The sequence below is a fragment of the Rattus norvegicus genome, chromosome 13, assembly GCF_036323735.1.
Source record: "Rattus norvegicus strain BN/NHsdMcwi chromosome 13, GRCr8, whole genome shotgun sequence".
NCBI lineage: Eukaryota > Metazoa > Chordata > Mammalia > Rodentia > Muridae > Rattus > Rattus norvegicus.
Window position 1 is genome coordinate 63,952,180 of NC_086031.1, and position 6,537 is coordinate 63,958,716.

General features: G+C 36.7%; 1 non-coding gene across 1 annotated transcript; it reads right to left on the reverse strand.

Moving 5' to 3' along the window:
- Window positions 1–1,646: 1,646 nt before the first annotated feature.
- On the reverse strand, window positions 1,647–1,753 carry LOC120096448 (U6 spliceosomal RNA). Its single transcript, XR_005492854.1, has one exon. It is a non-coding gene; the product is annotated as a U6 spliceosomal RNA (small nuclear RNA).
- Between the last annotated feature and the right edge of the window lie 4,784 nt (window positions 1,754–6,537).

A 6,537-nucleotide genomic window follows, 5' to 3' on the forward strand; every position in this document is an offset into this window, starting at 1 on the left:
AAAAGCATGTAACAAAATCAGCAAGCTTATGGAGACAGGATGTAGCTCAGTATTAAACATTCAACTAACTAACATGCATGAGGCCTGGGGAAACTGGAAAACACATGCACGCGCGCGCGCGCACACACACACACACACAGAGAGAGAGAGAGAGAGAGAGGAGAGAGAGAGAGAGAGAGAGAGAGAGAGAGAGAGACTTCTAACTCCATCTCCCTTAAGCTATTCAGACTTTTAAAATTATTTCTTTTATTTTTGAGATTATAGTGTGACTGCATCATTCCCCTTCTCTTTCCTCCTTTTCAACACTCCTGCATTTTCCTCCTTGCTTTCTTTCTAATTCATGACCTCCTTTCTTTTCATTAGTTGTTGCAACATAATATACATAGTTCTATATATATCTATACACAACCACCCAGGGCTAAGGAAGATTGGCGGAGAATCTATGGCTGCCAGTTAATTAAGACACATAACCTCTAACTACATTATGAGGATTAGTCCTTATACCTACGGATAACTGGACTTCTCATCCCTCCTCAAGCAAACCTTTCCCTGTTGCTTTGCCCAACTCCATCCCTACAGGACATACATCTAATGTGCCCAGGGTGCATATCAACTCTTTTAGTTGGTGTCTTTTCTTTTCCTAATATAGCAACATTTTTCCAATTTGCATCCCAGTATTGCCTCCCCCTTCTCTCATTGTCTTTTCAATGCAGTGACAGTATAATTTTAATTGAATACATCAATCATTTCATAATTGTCCTATAAATTATTACTCAGAAATTAGTCCTGCAGCACAATTCTGACCCATGGTTTTTACATTCCTCCCTGATGGCTGTCTAGCAAGCTCAGAGTCCAAATTTTCAAGCATCCCCTAGAGTGCTTACTGTTGCCTCAGCCTCTGTCTTAAATCCCTCCATAGTCTCTTAAGGAATCATGAATGAAAGGGAAGTTGACTTAGAACATCGCATCCTGGCCTACCTTCAAGTCACACGTGGATTCTTGAGCTGAGCACTTTCCTTTGGGTATTCTAAAAGATTTGTCACATTTGTTTTGTGTTGGATTATGGTGGATGGATGTCTCATCTCTGGCTAAGGTGTCATTCACTGGCTCAATCCCTCTGCGATAAATAAAGATTGTGGTACCGCACCTGTTAGTTCTTCAGAGTTGTAGAAATTTTTAATATTATTTCATTTGCAGATTTCTATGTCCTATGTGCCAACTATAGAACTAATTTGATTTATGTGCTGAACGCTCCTGAGTTTTCTGGGTATTTGGGGTTTATTTGTTTGTTTTTCTCTCCTGTTTAACATCACTTCATTGCTTCATTTGCTGTTTTCTTTGAGTTTTGTTAAATTTCCTATCCAGATTTTTTAGTTCAAGCTTCACTTATTGAAATTTCTCTTTCTTTTTATCTGAAAAAATGTCTATTATAATTGATCATATAAAATAATATGTCTTTACAAATATCCCTATCACTATGTTAATATTTTGATATGCTCTATAAAATCTAAATTTCTTCTGGATTACAAAATAAACCCAGCCCAGAGATTATATTGTTCTCTCCTCTCTTTCCCTCTCCTCTCTTCAATACTGAATATATTCTTCTTCGTAGGATGTTAAGCTGTATGCCAGTTCCCCTGAGAGGGCAAAATATGGAACACTTCACGAATTTGCGTGTCATCCTTGCACAGGGGCCATGCTAATCTTCTCTGCATCGTTCCAATTTTAGTATGTGTGCTGCTGAAGCGAGCACGAATATATTCTTGATATTTGCTAACTTAATAGTCTCCTATTAATTTTTCAATCGATATTTGGAAGTTTGGAACATGTCATTCAGTCATTGAAATCATGATTAGTGATTCCTCTTGTCACCTTGTTCATGACCTGAGTTCATTAGCGAGGACCCCACATGGTGGAAAACCAAATCCTGCAAGCTGGCCTCTGACTTGCCCGTGGGATAGCATGGACATGCATGCCCATGAACATGCACACGATTGATGGATAAATTATAGAAAGAGAGAATAAAAGTGAGGTTACCTAGAGAATGGTTTACACAGTCTCTTTGGAAAAGAATTGCAAATGTGTGGAGTGGTGGAAGAAAGTCTAATCGAGTTTTTGGGTTGTAAGAAATGTTTACTTCAATCTCTGTCTCCTGTGCTCTCAAATTAAGACATGGTGACAACAAATGACTAGTCACTGTGAAGCTCTGTTTCATTTCTGGTCTTGCTTTCCTGAGATCCCAGATGTTGTCCAGAGCTCACCTTCAGTCCAGTCACTGATGCAGCTTCCTTTATCAGTTTGCTTTGTCATATTGACCGGTTTTGAAACATCATTGCTCTTCATTGCATTACTGCTTTTGGATAAGAATGATTTCACATCTGTTTACAATTGCCTAGGCAGAACTTGTGAATGCTAATAGGAATGGAGGAAAGTAGCACAGTCTTGCTATCTTTTACTGAAATTATAGCTGCAAAGGGGTTCTTCTTTCTGCATTCATTCCAATAAGACACTTTCTTTAAGGGATGATCAAAGGAGAATGTGAAGTTCCATGCCTCTTCTGTGCTTCTGAATACCTCTCTCATTGCTAAAATCTCTCCTTTTGAAAGATATGGTTAACAACTAAAATATAAATTTGGATTATTAGGTTTTCATAAATAATTTTTCATTTAATATTTGATGTTTCTTTCAACTAATGTTGACTCACTAGTGTCTTAAGAGTTAAGTAGAGACATTTCTTAATATTTCCATATTTTATCTAGCAGCATGTCTTATTTTATAGGATAAAACATAAGATTTAGCTTTTATATTCATATATGAAAATGTTGGCTCCTTTCTGAGGAAAATTCTCTCTTCCATGCTCCACATCACTTAGTTGCCTACAGTTCAATGAGGCCTCTGCTTCCTCTCTCCATGCACCATCTACTATTGTTATCCTTGTTCAGATCATGTATAAGCAATCATGTGAGTGTGACTTCATGGTTGTAGCCTCTGAAATTCCTAGAAGACAGAATATCACCACAGACTCACTGTCCCTCCACCTCTAACAATCTTTCTGCCCTCTTTTGCATGATGACCCCTGAGCCTTAGATGTATGCATCGGTTTTCTAATGCCAAATAGCCCTAAAAACATATTACAAATAACATTATACTGACTGACCAGGAGATAGATAGATAGATAGATAAATAGATAGATAGATAGATAATTAGATAGATATAGAAAAGCAACTGATGTAAAAGAAAAAAGGCCATGAATTGGAAAAAAGAGCAAAGAGATGAGAATACTTGGAAGAATGAAAATGAAGGGGCATATGATGAAATAGTAATATTAAATGAAAAGAAAAATAATATTTAGCTAGATATAAATCCAAGTCTATAGTTATTCTTTCCTTGGCATCTGTCCCAACCATTTATCAAAGAGGAACAGTATGACACATAAACCAGATCCTCGGTTGTGCTCCCTGTTAGCTGTGCTAAAGACAAACTGAGGATTGAGGATTGGTTTGTGTGTTGTGCGGAGACACAGAGAGACAGACAGAGACAGAGACAGAAAGAGACAGAGATAGAGAGAGATAGATAGCTCATCAAAATAGTGTCTGGGTCATAGCGTTTAAAGAAGAATCTACTGAAGTATCCACTAATCTTCCTTGTCTTAAAGTCTGAGATTACAAACGAGGAATAGTTGCTTGGGTTTTTGTTGTTGTTGTTGTTGTTGTTGTTGTTGTTTTGGGAGGTGGTTTTTTTGGTTTGTTTTTGTTTTGTCTGTTTTTCATTCAAGAATAGTTGAAGTGTTTGCAGAAAATAACAAAGAAATGATAGATCTAGCCTGGTCCCTTTTTTCCCCATTCTCACTTCCTAGGGCCAGGCCAGAGTAATAGAGATAAGGGAAAATGAATATGTAAAGAAGCCAAATGAAATAAAAAGATTCTTCCCCATCTTCTGTAAAAATTTGCTGCAACAAAACACCTAAATTAGAAGCCCTGGTCAAATGACCCCTAGACAAAAGTACTTCCTTCTGCTGTTTTAGATCCAGAGTTTTATGACTGTTTAGGAAGTGTAAAGCCAGAAAAGTGAAGGAAGGTGGAGTCTGGTAGACAATCATCTCACTAGATCTGTAGGGGTCCAATGCTGGCTGCTTACCTCCTGCCCATTCCTGCAGGTTTATGATTTAATCTGGTCACCAGGAATGAGGCTAACTGTGCAGTACACTTCCAATTTGGCTCTTAGTTAACAAACAGCATTCCAGGGAGCAAACCATACTACCTAAGAGGGCAGATAATGATTCTAGTGGTTAAATATTTAAATCTCTAAAACTGATCCCTTCTTTTACATTTTCTCTGGTTTAAGAACAATGAACCAGACACTATTTTGACCAACTATCTCCAAGGGTAATTTAATATACTTTGAAAAATTTATGCAACCTATATTTATACATATCTTATCTTCATTTGATTTCCATTGCTATGATAAAACAATGATCAAAAGCAACCTGGAGAGGAAAGTGTTCATTTAGCTTACATATTTTAGTCCATCATAGAAAGAAAACAAGGAAAGAACTTGAAGCAAAAATGGACACAGGATACCATGGAGGACCACCTCTGAGTGGCCTTCTCACCGTGGCTTACTTACTCACCACTACCTTCTCAGCAATGGCTCCGATTGTAGAGGGTTGGGCTCTCAGGACTCTCAGTCATTAATCAATACAATGCCCTACTGACTTGATCTAATAAAAAATATTTAATTATTTTAAATATTTAAATATTTTCTCTGTTGAGGTTCCCTCTTTCCAAATGATTTTAAGGTAGCTTGAGAAAAGTATCCAGCACATGTTTATACAAACCAGGATGAACCATTCCTTATTTGGGTTCTGTACTGGATGGATAGATCTTTTCCTTCACATTGGGTTCTGTACTGGATGGGTAGACCTTTTCCCTCACATTGCTGTTCTCCCTCATTTGGCTGATCATTTCCATCTTGTTAATAATAAAGCATCTGGTCTTGATTTTTTTCAATTTCTAAACAATAACTAAGGCTGACTTTTACTGTTGTACAGAATTGTAGAAAAAACTAATTTAGTCCTCAAAATCTAACTGCATTTAATCTATTCGTTCCTAAATCTGTTCTGAGTTACATAACTACAAAAGTTCTATTCGTGGCACAGATTCTTGAAATCCGATTTTTTTATAATATTTGTGCTATTTCTCCCACATTTTCAACTCGGTTTTGGGTTTTAAAATTTGTTATTATTCATCTCAAGAGAACATGAATAAACTGTCATTGCCATGTTCTTGTGGCTTGTTTCCACCTTTGGCTTCTGTCCATTCTCTTTTCAATATGGATAATAAAAAATAGTTTATAGTTTAAGAATAGAAAGGGGTCAAATATGAATATCATGGTTGGAGAGATGGGTCAGCCTATGACTTAAATTTGATTCCTGAAACTCAAATAGTGGAAGGACACAACCAATTCTTTTCAATTGTCCCTTGTCTGCTGTGTGTATGCAACCTCTCTCCACCTGACACACATATAAATGAATGAATGATTAAATAAATAAACTAACTTTCTCTTTCTCTCTCTCTCTCTCTCTCTCTCTCTCTCTCTCTCTCTCTCTCTCTCTCTCTCTAAAAAAAAGGAAAGGACAGTAAGATCATCTAACAAAACCAGGAAAATAGTGAAACTTTAAGGACTAGGCTGAGAAGAAATCATCTATGAAGGTGAGAAGAAAGCATTAAACTTGTAAAGACTGTGAGTCATAGCCAAGGGAAGGGATGTGAGTCTATACTAATTAATTTTTAGAAACATTTGCAGGTATATGTGTAAGATTAGTGAGAAGGGTACAGAAAAAGAAGACCTGAAATTCTACACCCTCAGTCATCCACGTCACCCAAAGATAATTCACAGCACTGATGTGTGTGTGTGTGTGTGTGTGTGTGTGTGTGTGTGTGCGTGTGTGTGTGTGTGTGTGTGTGTGTGATTAAATGAATGAAGACTCACCTGGTACAAATTACTAAGTTACTCTACTCCATTTTGATCCTCTATGAAATAAGCCTGCTAATAGTAGCTGCAGATAGTCTTCTTAGTAACTGAGAGACTATGAGTAAAGTATCAAAAAATAAAAAGCACAATGGTTAATTTAACAAACAGTGATAACTAACAATTATTCAAATTTCACGAAATCTCATAAGTCATCTCTGAGATTCACAGAAAAACTATCGGTTAAGGTCTATTTTACCTGGTAAAAGAGAATTTTATTTTTGGATACGAAAAATAGTGTTTGTCCCAACAAGTTCTAGTTTATCTTACAATGTGTTATCTTTCTAGATCATTGGGGATCTCATGCCATGCCCTTAGCTTGATAGACTTTCTTACCTACACTGAGTGCAAGAGAACCAGCTCAGTGTTTCTGTGTTCACTTTTTTAAAAGATACCCATTATTATGAAATTCATGTGTCCTCTCTAAAATTAATGCTGCAATGCTAAAATTAATACTTAAATTTCCCAATGTAATAACTAAGAGCTATAGTTTATTAGAAGATGATG